Source organism: Rhipicephalus microplus, chromosome 10, assembly GCF_043290135.1.
Source record: "Rhipicephalus microplus isolate Deutch F79 chromosome 10, USDA_Rmic, whole genome shotgun sequence".
In the NCBI taxonomy this organism is placed as follows: Eukaryota; Metazoa; Arthropoda; class Arachnida; order Ixodida; family Ixodidae; genus Rhipicephalus; species Rhipicephalus microplus.
This window is the reverse complement of record NC_134709.1, coordinates 54825855-54844494: the sequence shown is the minus strand read 5'-3', so window position 1 is coordinate 54844494 and position 18640 is coordinate 54825855. Positions and strand designations below refer to the sequence as shown.

At 44.7% G+C, this 18640-nt stretch overlaps 1 long non-coding RNA gene across 1 annotated transcript in view; it reads right to left on the bottom strand.

The window, feature by feature from the left end:
• LOC119180871 (uncharacterized) overlaps positions 1-18304 on the bottom strand; it is a 31987-nt gene extending 13683 nt beyond the window's left edge. The window contains exon 1 of the long non-coding RNA XR_005111116.2: positions 18226-18304. This is a non-coding gene — a long non-coding RNA (uncharacterized LOC119180871). The remainder of the gene's footprint in view (positions 1-18225) is intronic.
• Between the last annotated feature and the right edge of the window lie 336 nt (positions 18305-18640).

Genomic DNA, 18640 nt, shown 5'->3' with positions numbered 1-18640 from the left:
ATCAATCATCACATTCTTTTCAATAAACTTGAAGCATTTGGTATAACTGGCCCAACATTGCTATTATTGCGTAGCTATCTCTGCAACAGGACACAGAAGGTGGTAATTTCTAATGCATATTCTTCAACCAAATTAACTAATATTGATGTACCCCAGGGGTCCATTCTGGGGCCCCTTTTGTTTTTACTTTATATTAACGATTTGCCGAAATGCCTTTCTTCATCCAGTTGTATATTATACGCCGACGACACCACAATTTTTAACTCCGATAGCAGTATTACATCCTTATCTGGAAAACTAAACTTTGATCTGGCACAGCTCGTTCGGTGGTGCAGTAATAACATGTTAGAAATTAACACGTCTAAGACAAAATTTTTTTGTCTTCTCTTCCCCACAAAAACCCTTGCCTTCTATCCCTCCTGTTATAATTGCGCGCAATGACATCCCTGTGAGCGACTGCTGTAGATTCCTAGGCGTTGAACTCGACAGTAACTTGAAATATCACCGACATGTTGCATATATTAGGAAAAAAATGACGTATGGCATTCGACTACTGATTAAATCTCGTCTTTATTTCAATCCATCAATACTTATGTCACTGTATTTTTCTTTTGTTCATTCGCACATTTCTTACTGTATTACTTCATGGGGCAACACATACACCACTCATGTTACTTCAGTTCAGACAATTCAAAACCAAGCGATAAGAATTCTCACATCAAGCCCATATCTCTCTAACGCTAAGTCACTACTTCACGAAAACAATATATTAACTGTATCTGAGCTAGTTAAATATAACCTTGGTATTTACATGTATAGAACTATAAATAACCAACTTCCACATTTCACTACCATTCTCTCAAATAACAATGTCACAAGGTTTGCCCTTAACAATAACTTTCTACTGCCAAATGTTCGCACCAATTATGGCAAACAAACCATTCATTTTTCCGGAATTTCTTTTTGGAATAGTTTGCCTTCCGACATTAAAGTATGCCGTTCCCTGAAGGAAATTAAATCGAAGTTAAAAAATCATATCATGTCAACTAACTAGCCTGTTTTGCTGTTTCTTAATTGATTCCTGTTCATTGTGAGTTGTGTTCTGTAATCATTTGTCATTGAAGTTAGCACGTTATTCTTACTTTTAAATTGTTTCTGTGAGATTACAAGGGTATATTCTTACTTTATTTGTTTCAATTGCATTTTACTGTAGCTCTGTCTCCCTGCTATGTACATCACAATCATTCTCAATTCTACATTGTACAAGAGGTCCCCTTGCAGTCTCTGACTATGGGACCTCTTTCTGTATATCATGCACATGTATTCTTCTTCATTTAGCACAATAAAACCTTCTGTTCTGTTCTGTTCTGTTCTCTTGCGGTGGCTGGCCTTGGTGGTCGAGTCTTTCGGTGGAATTCGAGTTACCTGGCTGCCAGATCATTGTTTGTGTTAACAGAAGATGGCTCAACTACGCGACGTTATAGTTTCAGGGGTGTTGCTCAAGGCGGAGTTCTCAGCCCGGCGCTATTCAATCTTGCACTAATTGGCCTTGCTGAATACTTGCCCAGTACCATTAGAATCTCAATATACGCAGACGACACCTGCGTCTGGACTTCGGCAGTCACACGTCCTCAGATACGTTCCCGGCTTCAAATAGCAGCAACTATGGTTGCCAACTACTTGTTAAAAGAAGGTCTCAGCATATCACCAGAAAAATGCGCACTGGTAGCCTTCACTTGCAAAGCAATGACCCCTCATGTCATCTAAATCTGCGCGTGACCCATTTCTTGCGACAGAACCCACCGGTTTCTGGGCTTATTGATAGGGACCTCTGTTGGTGTCCGCTTGTGGCCTATATGAAGAAGCGCCTGACCGCTATTTCCCAATTGTTGAAGTTCCTGGAAGGAAAGACGTGGAGGATGTCAGTAGACGCAATGATGGAGCTCTATAGAGCCCTGTTTCTCGGTTTCCTCAGATATAGCTTGCCTGTGCTTAGCAATACCTGCAAGACCAATGTTCGTGTTCTACAGGCAGTACAAGCCCAAGCGTTGAGATTGTGCCTCAGTCTGCCCAAATGTACCTCAACGGAACCAACAATTGCAATTGCTGGTGACTATCCGATACAAACTCACATTGTTGTAGAAGTCCTGAGAACGCACATCAGACACTTCGCACGTGCTCCCTGTCATCACCTTGCTCTGTTGCCTTCAGAGAGGCGCCAAGCATCGTTCGCCAAAATGATTGTGAAATACAACGATAAAGTTCCTTCGGGCTTCACTCGTGCGTCTAAACCTTTCATACCACCTTGCTGTCTTATTCGACCCACAGTGCATCTTAGTGTACCAGGGATCCGGAGGAAATCTGAGCTATCGTCGCCTGTGCTGAAACAACTGTCTCTTCTTCTTTTGCACGAGAAATATTCAGACAGCATACATGTATACACCGATGGTTCCACGAACCGGCAGTCTTCGTCAGGGGCAGCAGTTGTCCCAGCAAGAGGTGTTACCATCAGCTTTAGGACGGACCACTCTACGGCATTTACAGCAGCGGAACTAGCTGCTTTGCGCGCTGCACTTCGTGTGGTCAATCGGGAACCACCGCAACAATGGTCGATTTTCAGTGATTCAAGGGCTGCCCTACAATCTGTGCTCTCAGCACTGCGTCGCGGGCCATACGAACAGCTTGTTTTCGAAATTAGATGCCTTCTCCACACTTCACACGAGAAAGGGCATCATGTGACGCTTTAATGGTTGCCAAGTCACTGCGGCCTCATACGGAACGAACATGCCGATACTGCCGCGCAGGCAGCTCTTGAAGGAACACGAGAAGAAGCCATACCACTTTAGCGGAACGATGCAGTAAGTAATATTTGACGACTTGCGCTTGAAGTCACGTTGTCAATATGGTTACCACCAAGCAACGAGACGAATCGTGAACACCACCTGTCCTCTTTGATGGCTCTCCGCATGCCCACTGGGCTCGACCGAAGAGAAGCCACCCTTCTCCATCGGTTATGGCTAGAAGTGGCATTTACAAAATTTTATCCCTTTGTCATAGGAATGACCCACAACGCTCTCTGTGATGCTTGTCATTGCGAAGAGACGCTACACCACATTCTATGCGACTGTCCGTTGTATGACATCCAGAGTCAGTCACTGGCGTCCGTTTTTGCGCGCATCGACAACAGCTAAATGTCTGTAGACACTAATCTGTCAAGTGCCCGAGAGAAGACATTGCAACAGAAAGCAACAAAAGCTCTGTTGAAATCCCTACGCGACACGGACTTGAACAAGCAGCTGTAACAGCAATGTCACACACCGCAAAATACAAGACTGGACAATGAATGAATGTGCGTGCGTGTGCTGCTGAATGCGCTGTGTTTATCTCTATTCTTTCTCTGCTCTCTATCTTTCATCTCCCCATACCCCTCCTATGTGCAGGGAAGCAAACCGGCTGCCTATAGGCTGGTTAACCTCCCTGCCGTTTTTTTTCCGCTATTGTCCTTCCTTCCTTCCTTCCGACTCTCATTGCCCATTAGTAGTAATAGGCATTTTTCAGTAGAAAACAGCCGTACAACACTGTGTGCTTTGCGCCTCCCCAGGTTTCTCTCCAGCGCGACATCGCGGTGTGTGCTAGCGTCAACGCCACCGCCAGTGCAATCGTTCGCGCCCACAGCTGTGTATATATACACCCTATCGCCCTTTAGCAGCAGATTTATTTTTTTATTCAGCCTCGCAATACCACGATCTCATTTTCTCTATTCTACTGCTACTCGTCTGATCATGCACTGCATCGTGGTAATTCATCGCCATCACAGGTCACCTCGCCTGTTGTCCCGATGAGCCACACAACGCTGTGACGTAGCAGTAGCGATGACCGTAACGTTGACTACGACATCGACATACACTATCAAGTTTCGGTATGCAAGATTGTTAGGTAAGCGGCTATATAAAAGAACAGTGGTCCAGAGAATTGTTTTTCTAGTTTGCGTCCATACAAACTGCCACTAGCCTCGCACGCGTTATTCGAAGGTCACATGTTTGGTCCCTGCCACAGGCAAGTTATCTCTTTATCCGCTTTTTTTCTTCACATTTACAATAATATTACTTCTAATATTATCCCCTACACCTTCCTTGGTATATTTGTCTGTCATTTCTCACTATTATGGTTCCTAACAAACAAACAAAAAAACTGATATAGCCTCGACCAGTGGGTACAAAACAATGATCGCTTTATTCTCGAGCGCGTGCATTTTATAGCCAGATGTGACGTCATATATGCGACGATATCTGCGCGGCAGCATGCGGTGCACGTTATCACAATCCTTCCCACACACACTTTGTCAGTTTATTTTCAAGGTCTTTGTCCTAGAAACGATCCGGTGGTTTGCGGGTTCGTGTGCTGCGCAGTAATGGTTGGCTTTCCGCTGACGGCGAAGCTGACCTTGCCTCCGTTTGTGACGTCGGAGCTGCTAGCTCTGTCGGGCAGTTCACGTAGACAGGCGGGATAGGCTGCTGGACAGGAGGCGTCAGATCAGTAGCCGCCTGTTTATGTGGAACGGACGTTCTGGCTGAGTTTCCTGTGGCCGGTGATTTCCCCTCTGTGACGTCGCTGTGCGGCGATAAATGGTGTCCGAGTCCGGACTGGTGATTCAGGCTTGGTGACGGGTCCGCATGGCGTGGTCGCATGTGGTCGGCATGCGTAAACCGAAGTTGTTCGCGCACTTTCACCACGTACGTCACAGCACTCACAACCTGATGCACCACATCTTCCTCCCACGAGGCACACTCACTGCGCACAGTGTTCAGGAACACATTATAACCATCGTCAAACAAACGCTCACGCCCGCGGCGCACATGCCGCTGTTCTTTGAGTTTCTATCGCTTCGTGTGCATCGATCTCGAAAAGTCTGGTTTCAACAATGCAAGTTTTATTCGTGGTCGTCGCTTAAGAAAAAGTTCGGCGGGTGTTTTTTTCCGTCACGCTGTTTGGTGTGTTGCGGATGTCATCAAATACTATCAATATTTTCCTGGAACGAATGACGCGTACCTAACGATTTGCTTTCCAACAGTTGCTTCGTCAGAGCACGTTTCCCAGTCTTTACGGTTCGTTCTGCCGCACCATTCGAAGCTGCATGGTAGGGGGGAGTGTGAATATGTTTCATGCCGTTGGTGGCCATGAAATCCGCAAACTCGGCCGAGATAAATTGTGGCCCATTGTCGCTTATAAGTGCTTCCGGGAATCCATAAGCGGCAAAAGCACTTCAAAGCTTTTCAATTGTCTTTACTGCAGAAGTAGGGAGCATTGGCCACACTTCGACCCACTTAGAATAGGCATCCACAAGGGGAAGAAACACATTTGCACTTGTCTGCGCAAAGTCTATATGGACGCATGGCCAACATCTGGCTGGATAACTCTAGTGTTGAAGTGGTGCTAACGGAGCAGCATGTTGCACTGCTCACATATCTAGCACCTGTTTACATAGTCTTCTATGCCTAGGTCAATTCCTGGCCACCACAACAAATTGCGGGCTGGCATTTTCATGTGGCTTGCGCCAGGATGTTCAGTGTGCAGAATATCAAGCACGCAATGTCTCAGTTCTTCAGCAATAAAAACCCGAACTCCCCACGTTAAGCACCCCTGCTCCAGTGATAGTTCTCTGCGTACGTGATCAATTCCTGGTCACCACACAAAACTGCGGGCTAGCATTTTCATGCGGCTTGCCCCAAGATGCTCAGTGTGCAGAATGTCAAGCACACGATGTCTCAGTTCTTCAGGAATAACAACCCGAACTCCCCATGTTAAGCACCCCTGCTCCAGTGATAGTTCTTCTCTGCGTACGTGATACGCCTTTAGGTCTTCCGGCCATTCGCCAGGCCAACTACTCAGAGTGAAATCAGCTATACGACTTAAAGTCAGACATCACCTGGATGCTTTGGCGATTTTATTGGCTGTCAGTGGAAGACACTCATACTGACAAGCACTCGGCTGATTCTACTCCTTGTGGCACTGCTCGAGGCAATCTGAACAAGGCGTCAGCCACGTCCATGTTCTTGCCCTTACAGTACTTAAGGTGAAACCTGTATGCTGCAAAAGTCATTGCCCATCGCTGCATGCGTGCTGCGGTCAACGTTGGTATAGGTTTTCTTTCACCTAAAATGCCAAGTAGTGGCTGGTGGCCTGTGTAAATTGTGAAGTCTCTACAATAAAGATAGCGGTGAAATTTTTAAGACCAAATATCAGCACTGAATAAGAGATACAAGATGAAGGTGGTACAGGCTTACGCGCCTACATCCAGCCATGATGATGCTTCAGTTGAAAGCCTCTATGAAGACGTGGAATCGGCTATGAGTAAGGCAAAAACACAGTATACAATACTGATGGGTGACTTTAATGCAAAGCTAGCGAAGAAGCAGGCTGGAGACCAGGCAGTAGGAGATTATGGCATCGGTACTAGAAACGCCAGAGGAGAGCTACTAGTAGAATTCTCAGAACGCAATAATTTACGGATTTTAAATACCTTCTACCGAAAACGAGGAAACCGCAAATGGACATGGAGGAGCCCTAATGGCGAAAATAAGAACGAAATAGACTTTATAATGAGTGCACTCCCAGGCATCGTGCAGGATGTAGAAGTGGTTGGCAAGGTACCATGCAGTGACCATAGAATGGTACGGTCTCGAATTCGCCTAGATTTGAGGAAGGAACGACAAAGACTGATACGCAAGAAGCCAATCAATGAGCTAGCACTGAGAGGGAAAGTAGAGGAATTCAGAGTCTCGCTTCAGAACAGGTACTCTGCTCTTAGTGAGGAAACCAACCTTAGCATAGATACAATGTATGATAATCTGACGAGTATCATTACGGAGTGTGCAGTGGAAGTTGGAGGCAGGGTAGTTAGACAGGACACTGGCAAGCTTTCCCAGGAAACGAAGAATCTCATTAAGAAGCGTCAAATCATGAAAGTCTCAAGTACAACGGACAAAATAGAACTGGCAGAGCTTTCGAAGTTGATTAACAGGCGTAAGGTATCCGATGTAAGAAGGTATAACATGGAGAGAATTGAACACGCTCTGAAAAACGGAGGAAGTGTCAAAGCAGTGAAGAGAAAACTTGGGATAGGCGAAAATCGGATGTATGCACTAAGGCACAAAGAAGGCAAAATAACTACCAATATGGATAGGATAGTTAAAAGAGCGGAGGAGTTTTACAGAGATCTGTACAGTAGCCGAGACAACCACGATCTTAATACTATAAGAACTAGCAGTAACCCAGATGACACCCCACCAGTAATGATAGAAGAAGTCAGAAAAGCTTTGGAGAGCATGCAAAGAGGCAAAGCTGCTGGTGAGGATCAGGTAACATTAGATCTGCTGAAATATGGAGGACAGATTGTGTTAGAAAACTAGCCACTCTGTTTACGAAGTGTCTCCTGACGCGAAGAGTACCAGAGTCTTGGAAGAACGCTAACATCATTTATACATATGAAAGGAGATGACAAGTACTTGAAGAATTACAGGCCGATCAGCTTGCTCTCTGTAGTATACAAGCTATTTACAAAGGTAATTGCTAACAGAGTAAAGAAAACATTACAATTCAATCAACCAAAGGAACAAGCAGGATTTCGAACAGGCTACTCAACAATCGACCACATTCATACTATCAATCAGGTAATAGAGAAATGCTCAGAGTATAACCAACCACTATACATAGCCTTCATAGATTACGAGAAGGCGTTTGATTCAGTAGAAATATCAGCCGTCTAAAGACACTGCGGAATCAGGACGTCGATAAAGCATATATAAACATCCTGGAAGAAATATACAGGGGATCAACTGCTACCATAGTGCTCCATAAAGAAAGCAACAGAATACCAATCAAGAAGGGTGTAAGGCAGGGGGACACAATCTCCCCAATGCTATTTACCGCGTGCTTACAGGAGGTTTTCAGAGGCCTAGAATGGAAACAGTTAGGGATAAGAGTTAATTGAGAGTACCTTAGTAACCTGCGCTTCGCCGATGACATTGCATTGCTGAGTAACTCAGGGGACGAATTGCAACTCATGATTACGGAGTTAGACAAGGAGAGCAGAAAGGTGGGTCTTAAAATGAATCTGCAGAAAACGAAAGTAATGTACAACAACCTCGGAAAAGAGCAGCGCTTCGAGATAGGTAATAGTGCACTTCAAGTTGTAAAAGACTATGTCTACTTAGGGCAGGTAATAACTGCGGAGCCGAACCACGAGATTGAAGTGACTAGAAGAATAAGATTGGGGTGGAGCATATTTGGCAAGCACACTCAAATAATGACAGGTAGATTGCCACTATCCCTCAAGAGGAAGGTACATAACAGCTGTATCTTGCCGGTACTTAGCTACGGAACTGAAACCTGGAGACTTACAAAGAAGGTTCAGCTTAAATTGAGGACGACGCAGCGAGCAATGGAAAGAAAAATGGTAGGTGTAATCTTAAGAGACAAGAAGAGAGCAGTGTGGATTAGGGAACAAACGGGGGTTAAGGATATCATAGCTGAAATCAAGAAGAAGAAATGGACATCGGCCGGGCATGTAGCGCGTAGACAGGATAACCGCTGGTCGTGAAGGGTAACTGACTGGATTCCCAGAGAAGGCAAGCGGGTTAGGGGGAGACAGAAGGTTAGGTGGGCAGATGAGATTAAGAAGTTTGCGGGTATAAATTGGCAGCAGCAGGCACAGGAACGGGTTAACTGGCAGAACATGGGAGAGGCCTTTGTCCTGCAGTGGACGTAGTCATGCGGATGATGATGATGATGATGATGATCAGCGCCGACGCTTCGCGTTCACACTGTGCCTACTTCTTTTCTGCTGCTGTGAGGGTTCGGGAAGCGAACGCGACAGGCCTTTCTCCTCCGCTAGTTTCATGGAAGATAACCGCGCCTAGGCCGTAGGAAGACGCGTCGCAAAGCACTCCTATCTGTTTGCCAAAGTCATAGAAAGTGAGTACTTTGCTGCTAACGAGCAGCTTTTTCTTATCCGCGAAAGCATCGCTACAAACCTTCGTCCACAACCATTTCGTATCTTTGTTTAGCAGCCGATACAGTGGCTCAGCAAACGTCGCACAGTTTCTCAAGGACTTTTAGTAAACATTCAGCATGCCCAAATACGCTTTTAGTTCGGTGACGTTAGTGGGCTAAGGCACGTCAACAATCGCCCCGATTTTCGCTTGCGTGGGAGAAATCTCTTCTGCTGTAACTGAGTGGCCCGAATACGTCACCGATTTTTGAAAAAACTGGCACTTGTCAGTGTTCAACGTGATGTTGTAGTCCCGTAGCTTTTCAAGGACCTGCTCTAGCGTTTTTTGGCATGAAACCATATCAGATCCAGCCACGATCACATCATCGATATAGCACCCTCCGTGTGGAATACCCTTTAGCACTTCGTCCATGAAGGACTGGAAGATTGCGGGTACACTAGCCACACCTTATGGAAGGCACTGAAACGGGAACAACCCCAAACTGGTGTTGACCGTCAAATGTGATCGTGACTCGGGGCTCAGTGGTACCACAGGATACGCCGCCGATAAGTCGGGAACGAACAACACCTTACCCCTTGTAATTGCTGAACATAGGTCTTCTGGCTTGGGTAGCGGATAATGGTTCGTTTTTAGGAGCGGATTAGTCGTAACTTTGTAGTCACCGCAAAGCCTAAGGCTGCCATCTTTTTTCTGGAATACAACAAGTGGTGTCGTGCTGTCGCTATGCGATACCTGCTGTAGCATGCCAGTTTTTACCATCTCACGGAGCTGTTCTTCCACTTTTTCTTTTGTGTGCAAATGGAAAAGACCTGCCTCAACAGAATACTGGCGTAGCATCTGTATTAAAAGATATTTTGGTCTCAAAACTCTTTACAATGCCCATTGTCTGTGAAGAAACTGCAGGGTATTTCTTCATCAATGACCTGGCTCTGTCCTCCGCAGTTACTTGACTTATTGCGCTCCAGTCAGGCTTGAGACGCCCAAGCCAATTCTGGCCAAGCACTGCTGGCAGTCTCCTTCCGTTATCCTTAACTTCTACTACTGGAAGAATCATACTTTGCCCTTTGTACACAACTGAAACCTCACACTGTCCCTTAAGTGGCATTTGTTCGCCGGTGTACGTGCGAAGTGTCAATTTGGTGGGCTGGCATGTAACATGAGTGAAATGTGAATCATAGACGTACTCTGGCACTACAGTAACAGGCGCTCTTGTGTCAATCTGCATGTTCAAGGGTTTGCCTTCTACCTGAATGTTGACATCGTACGAAGAGCGTGTCACAATTATGAGATGTTATACTTCGTGCTCAGAGTCCTCGTCTGAACATTCTAAGGCATTTGTTCTCTTTGCGAAGCTGTGCAAAATTTTTTCAAGTGTCCTACTTTCGAGCACTTACGGCACACAGAGTTTTTATACCATCATACGCTTGAAGAATGCCCTCTGCCGCATCTTTCACATCGCTCTTTCTTGGCAACGTGGCTCTTTTGAGCCTTCTTCATCCCTTTCTTCGGCTGACTCCTAACCGCGTTTAATGACTCCTCTTTGTTCTTTTCTTTCATTAGCGCTGCCTCTTTTGCCGTAATTTCTCGGTCCAAGGCAATCTTGCAGGCGCTGTCAAAGGTTAGAGTTTCTTCCACGAACAAGGCTCGGTGCGTCTCTTCATTGCGCACACCTGCTACTAGACTATCGCGAAGTGCATCCTGTAAACAGTCGCCATAGTTACGTTTCCTGGCCAAGTGCTTCAGCTCTACTATAAAATTTTCTACGCTTTCCCCTTCGTGCTGAGTCTGACTGTTAAACCTGCAGCACTCAGCGATTACCGAGCCCCGTGGGCTGTAATGTTCTGTCAACAACCGCTTTGCTTCCTCGTAAGTTTTCTCACATGGGGAAGCCGGCACTACAAGGTTCTTCAAGACCTCTTAAGCTTCTGCTCCTATTACAGTCAGGAAAACCGCTAGCTTTTTTTCCTCTTCTATGTCGTTCGCGTGCACAAACAGTTCAAATCGCTCCAGGTAAGACTCGAAATTCTGTGACTTAGGATCAAACTCAGCGGTCTTCCCAAAGAGCGACATTCCTGTCTGCGAGTAGAAAACGTTGAGTCACCTCTGGGCGGTGTTGCTTCTCCTTCCTTGGCTCAGGTTGCCTTCGGTCGCCCTTCAGCCTGAAGCTCCGCTCGCTGTCACCACGTCAATGCTTTCGGTGCTTGTGTGGGGCGTTGCTGTCGGCTCCACGTTTCAGGCTGCGGTGTCGTACTCCGAGAGCACGTACATGACTGAATGGCTTTTTAAGTCGCCGAAACGCGCCTACATTTTCGCCATGTAGTTCCTTCGCTGCACCTGCCTACGGGATTTGAGCTATCTCGTCGCCAGCGATATAGCCCCGACCAGTGGCCACAAAACAATGATTGCTTTATTCTCGAGCGCATATATTTATAGCCAAATGCGACGTCATAGATGCGACGATATTTGCGCGGCAGCATGCGGTGTACGTTATCACAAAAACAAGCCCTCTAATGCACACTTCTTTTGTTTATTCATAGTGAGGGTCTCGTTCTGGCATTTATTGCCTTCAAGTGGTATCTGAGGTAATATTCGTCAGCTACCAGCTCGTAATAAGATCGCGGGCTATATGACGTCAAAAGGCAAAAATTGAGTGTCCTACAGTCACCGCAAAGGCAACAGGCGGCACTGACTGATGGTCTTACGTTTAAATTCATATAAGAACCCCATGAAATAGACGGAAAGGAGGAGGGGGTATAGCCGCAGTGGTAGCTCAGTTGGTAAAGCATTGGACGCGTTATATGATGGTCGGAGTTTCAATCCGTGCTTACGGCAAATGATCTTTGCAACCACCTTTTTTTCTTCATAATTAAATTACAATTACTTCTAATACTATCTCGAATACTTTTCTTGGCATAATTGTCTGTCAGTTTTCATTATTATTGATTCTAACAAAAATCAAGCCCTTATGTTTACCCTTTTTCGTTCTCAATTAGTATTGTCATTATATGTATGTGTTGCAAGAGAAATTCTCATCCTTGCGTCGTTTATTAAGAGGTTTTTGTGTCGTTGTGTCTTTTTGCCTTTTCCGCCATTCGCGTCATGCTAGTTTATTGTGGCTAAGACACTCTGATGTTGACCCACAGGTCGCGGGATCGAATACCGGCTGTGGCAGCTGCATTTTCGGTGGAGACGAAAATGCTGTAGGCCAGTGTGCTCAGATTAGGGTGCACGTTAAAGGACCCCAGGGGGTCGAAATTTCCGGAGCCCTCCACTACCACGTCTCTGCTAATCATACAGTGGTTTTGCGACGTTAAATCCTAGATCTTATTGTTATTACTATTATATGATGGAGGCATCAACGGCACAAACTCGTAGTGTTACATGACATTAATTGCAATAAAATTATCCAAATCCTAGGCTCATTCACGGCGCCAGCTTAAGAACAATTTTTCTACGCGAAGCATAGATAGTGCGCCACATATTATTTTAGCATTTCATGAGTGCGACAGAATGAATCAGAGAGCAGCTACATTATCTGAGATTACAAAAAAGAATCTAAAGGAAATGCACACTAGCCTACCGTGAAATTTACGCAGGGGCATCAGAACCTAATTATTCTGTAACGTGCAAATAAACAAATGAAAATGTTTTTTTATTGCTGCACTGATTTCTGCCACAAACTACTTGTAATTATAAAATGAATATATCTTGTATTGCCTTCTGTTAGACATTTCTTCCTTTAGCATGAAGCCCCTCTTACCAATTAGATATTTAAATTGGTAAATCAAGCAGACGTCGCAAGTTGTTGTGACGAACTTCACAATTGCTGCTGAAAATAAATGTACCTTAGTATGGTAGCTATGATGACAGTGATGCGAGGAGTGCAGCATTTTCGACAAAACAAATTGAAAGGCGTGAGAAGACGGCTGAGAAAGTTATTACGAAGAAGGAGTTGAGCAAAGACCTAAGCTCAATATCGAGCCTGTTGATCATGATTTGCAACCAACGAAGAAAGAAGTTCCCGAGTTTTATGAAAAATTAACTTTGCTGCAAGGGCGACGCTGTAAGCTCGTCTAGCACGGCCTGAAATGCTACAACAAGCGAGTCTAACCGTCAATTGTCTCGCGATAAAGCCATCTCGCCTTCATGTCCTGCTGCTCCTCGTCCGACCATGTACAGCATTGTGTTAGTACGTCGCCATCACAGGCTGTCTGAACAGTTGTGCTGAAATGCCGGAATGCATTGTGACGTAGCCGCTTCGATAATCGTAACGACGACTACGAGAACGACATGCACCAGCGAGTTTGACCTCAGAGATGGCAAGCACGCGCCACCCATCTTGGAGACCATGGTCGTAAGCAGGACACTACATAGGCGGAAAGGGGCCTGGAGAAGTATTTCTCGAGTTCACGTCCTCGTAAAAAGATCATTAACTTGCTAACGTCATTGTAGTGCGTGTGTTGCGTCTGTAATTTCTGATTCTCGTGTCATTTATCAAAGGTATCCTGATTCGTCACATATTTTTACCTTCACAATAGAGTATGACGGAGGCATCAGTGACGGAAAGTTGTCGAGAGTGTAATATGATATTTATTGCTTTATTATCATCAATATCTAAGGCTCATTCAGGACAGCATGAAAAATATATACCTACACGTTGCGCAGAATGGGAAGCCCATATTATTTTAGCATGGGCACGACCCAATGAATCGCAGTGCAGTGGCGTAATTTTAGATTCCAAAAAATAAAAAAGTGCCGCCATATCCACGAAGTGAATGATGATGAGTGGGCGAAGCTCTGAAGGTAAACCTCGTAAACCATGAATCCTCCGTACATTTTGCCCAATCGATTTCATTACAACGCTCCCCCTAGCGTACGTCGCCGCACTAAATCAAACGATTGCCTTCTACAAATGACACGCACCATATAAGACATCCTTCCCATTTTAGAACTTCTCGCATCTTTCGTCATCAACTTCAAGTACTGCCGTCTAGTTTATAACATCTTGCATCTTTTCATGGATGGATGGATGGATGGATGGATATGGCTGTACCCTTTAGATCGGGCGGTGGCTAGCGCCACCAAGCCATAATACCTAATGAACTCAAAACTATATTTATTTATTTATTCCTTAAAAAGTGAGTTAGAGGATTCGTACTTTGCAGTGAAGAGTTTAATTTTCACTCGTGCTTTGACTTTAGCCAACAATCAGATAACCTCCTTCTAGTTAAGTCCACTTGCTTAAAGTCTATTTTGCCCTCCCGGTCCCTCAACCCAAGTGCTTTGAAAAACTCTGCGCCATCATCCTGAACTATAGGGTTAAGCCCTTTACAGAACATTATCAAGTGTTCGACAGTTTCTTCTTCCTCTCCACACGCACTGCATACTGTGTCTACCCCTTCGTATTTGGCCCGATATGTCTTGGTTCGCAGTACTCCCGTCCTTGCCTCAAACAGTCGAGAACTACCCCGAGTATTATCATAGATCCTTTCCATGGCAATTCCTTGCTTAAAAGTTCGATAGATCTCTAGTGCGGACTTCTTAATCATGCCCATTTTCCACATGCCAGCCTCCGTTTCCTTCACTTTCTTCTTAACCGATAGTTCTTTTTGGTTCGGCCACCTGCTGTTTTCTAAGTGTTTTCCAGTCAACATCCTGGTTCGCTTCCTCCATTTTGTATCGACATTCTTCATGTACAAGTAGCTGAAAACCTTCCTAGCCCAACGCTCCTCCTTCATTTCTCTCAATCGCTTCTTGAATTTTATCTTGCTGCTAGCTTCCCTGCCCTCAAATGATGTCCATCCCATATCACCTTGTACTCCCTGATTTGGTGTATTCCCGTGAGCTCCTAAAGCAAGCCTACCTATTGCACGTTGCTTAATTTCTAATCTTGCTTGAACTTCTGATCTCATGCACAAGACCGCATTGCCGAACGTCAGCCCAGGAACCATGACCCCTTTCCATATTCCTCTCACAACATCATACCTATTTTAATTCCACAGTGCCCTATTTTTCATCACTGCTGCATTCCTGTTACCTTTAGTCGTCACGTATATTTCGTGTTCCCTCAGGTACTCGGTTCCATTGCTTATCCATACGCCCAGATATTTGTATTTATCTGTTATCTCTAGCTTGACGTCCTGTATCCTAAGCTCACTAGCTTCGTTGTCATTGAAAATCATGACTGCTGATTTTTCCCTACTGAATCTAAAATCTAACCTATCTCCCTCATTAACGCAGATGTCCATCAATCTCTGCAAATCTTCCTTGTTGTTGGCCATTAGCACTATATCATCTACGTGCATTAATGCTGGTAGTGCCTGATCAATAAGTTTTCCTTGTTTGACTAAAGAGAGGTTGAAGCCCAGCCCACTTCCCTCTAATTTTGCCTCTAATCCTTGTAGGTACATCATGAATAATAAGGGTGACAGGGGGCACCCCTGCCTAAGCCCCTGTTTTACCTCTGCAGGCTTGGATACCTGTTTTTCCCTCTTTATAACTACCTTGTTACCTTTATAGATACCCTTTAACAGATTAGTGACTACATGTTCCACGCCTAGTGTGTCCAGTATTCCCCACTATTCCTCTTGAACCACGCTATCGTACGCTCCCTTGATATCCAAGAATGCTAGCCACAGGGACCTGTGTTGCTTTTCTGCTATTTCGATGCACTGCGTAAGTGAGAACAGATTGTCTTCCAACCTCCTGTGTTCCGAAACCCATTTTGCAGTTCCCGCAGCACCCCCTCATCTTCTATCCATGCCTGCAGTCTTTCCTTTATAATCTGCATCGCCAGCCTGTAGACCACTGATGTCACTGTTATAGGACGGTAGTTGTTTATGTCAGCTTTGTCCCCCTTTCCTTTATAGATCATGCTCATCCTGCTAAGTTTCCATTCATCGGGAACTTCACCATCGATTATTATTTTGCTCACTGCCTCTCTCAAAGCCTGCTTAGACTTCGGACCTAATGTCTTTATCAGCCTAATTGGAATGCCATCTGGGCCTGTTGATGTACTACTGGGAACCCTTTTCTCAGCCCTTTCCCACTCTCGTTGTGAAAATGGAGCCATTGCACCACTTGATTCGTTTTTGTTTATTGTGGTGCATAAAGTACTTCTTTGTTGAAATTTTTCTGTCACCCTTGCTCTTATATATTCAATAGCTTCGTCCCCTTCTAGCCTGGCACCTTGGGCTGTAGTTATAAAACTGTGCTTTAGGCTCGTCTCATTTCTTAGGGAGTTTAGTTGGTTCCAAAATTTCGCAGCTGCCTTTCTATCTTTTTTATGTACTTCTGCCAGCCACTGAGCTCCCTTTCTTCTAATCTTTTCATTGATCAGAAGGGACGCAGCCCTTCTACAGCTTAGAAAGGTTTCCCATTTTCTTTCAACATCATCTGTCAGTTCACCCCGCTGCTTGTCACGTCTGTGTTACCTAGAGGCTTCCTGACGTTTTGCTATGGCTCTCTTAACTTCCTAACCCACCAACTTTTGGGTTTGTGTCTTCTTTTCCGGGGTGATTTGTTGCGCGTCTTAGCAAGCTCTAGCTCAGAGTCTAATTAGATTCATGTAGGTCCAAACTGTCCTATTATCCTCCGTGATTACTTTCTCAATTTCTTTAGTGGCTATTTCAATTTGCCTTTCTGAATAAAAATTTTCCTGTAGTTGCTCATCTTGTCTCCTTACCACTTTCACTGCTCTTCCAAAATTTAGCTTGATACGTTTGTGATCACTACCCAGACTTCTGGAGCCACCTTCATCTATGTGCATTCCCCTGAGCTTATCATACATCCTATGTGACATCAGTGCATAATCTATCGTCGACTGCAGCCTTCCTACATCCCATGTTATTTGCCCTTCACACTTCTCGGTACTGTTGCAAATGATCAAATCAAGCCTTTCACACATATCCATGATCATTTTGCCTGTCGGGTCGGTATACCCATCTATATCTTCTATGTGCGCATTCACGTCTCCTAGTATAATTATCTCGCACTCTCTTCCTAACTCCTGAGTGTCCTTTGATATACACTCTACCATTGCCTGGTTTTCTTCTCTGGCCTTTGCTCCCGTCCACAAGTACACGAAACCAAGGAGTGTCATTTGACCTGCCACTTTCCCTTTTAGCCATAAATGTTCCTTGCACTCCTGCTTGACATCATCAGCTACAAGTACCGCCATCTAGTGAACACTGCAAGAACTAAACGAGAGGTGGCTACATACAAGGTACGGCACCGCCATCTAGTGAACACTGCAAAAACTAAACGAGAGATGGCTACATACAGGGGACGCACAGCCCACGCCTTAAGGAGCTTCGCCCCTAAAAAATGAAGTAAATGCATGGCATTATTTTGTGAAAGTCTCGTTAGGTAGCATCGGAACTACAATGTACCTAAATGTGCTGCAGAACCATTGAAAATACTCTTTATTCATTGCTAGGCTGTTGTTTTGCACAAAAGCTCACAGGAACGGTAAAATGATTTTATCGTGTGTTGAGTTTTCTATGAATTTCATCGTATACAGTTATTATTTCTCTTTAGCATTCGAACATGTTAAACCAAGCAGACGACACAAGTGCTTGTGGCATCACGGCATACTTCAGTACCACTCATGAAATTATGTTCACCTTAGGACGGTTACTATTACGATAGCTGTTTGAGGAGGAAAATAAAGAGCAAATTTGATTGGTGGTTTGCTTGCGTGACAGCCCATGGCAGAGACAAAAAAATCGGTGTGAGTTTGTTGGTGGAAGGGAAGCTTTTACGTTTTATTGGCATTGCTGATATTTTCAGTCTCATGTCGAAAAATACTCAAAAAAATGTGGCAGGTTAAGGTATACAGTAACCTTTTTAACCCGAATTATCCGATGGAAATCATCTGTAGCCCTCCACGATAGCGTCTCAGTGCAATTCAGATGCCAAACTTTGCAACCATGCAAACCATAATGAAAGCGCTACATGTCATAAAACTCAGTATTGTTATGTGGAAGTATATGTGTAGCGAAGCCTTGAAATTTAGTAATGGGTTTTACTCTCAAGTGCCTTCTAGTGGGTCATCTTCAAAAAGGACGCGGCTCGCGCTGGGAGTCTGTGCCAGGCCATGACTCTCGCCAATACGCTTTTTCGCTGAGTGCTGCCTAATAGACATCGTGACTGATCTAAGAAGTTCTATATTGAACCAAAGCTTGAAGAAAAAATTTGAAAATACTCCACTTACCCAGTAAAACAGAGCATGCAAACCAGCAACATTGTTGAATATCTCATCATAGTAAGGCTGTTAATGAAGCCAAGCAGTGATTCTGCAAGTTACCCGAATGATTGTTCCGTCATTTATAGTACTATGTGCATTGTCTAAAAAAGAAAGGACAATTGAGAAGACAGGCGTTTCGTAGCAGAGCTGCCTGCTGATTTGCCAGTTTCATGGACGCACATTGTTTGACACACGATACATAACCATAGACGCCAGGACTTCATTTGCATTCTTTCGGGAGACAGTGCATGATCCGACCAATTTCCAAGAATTTAAACGGCGGTGAAATGCGTCAGGCCATGTATAATTTTAGAGTAAGGTGCGAAAATTTCTGTAGGCTTCCAGTAAGGCGCGCGTCATATTTTATCGTCGTATTGGCACA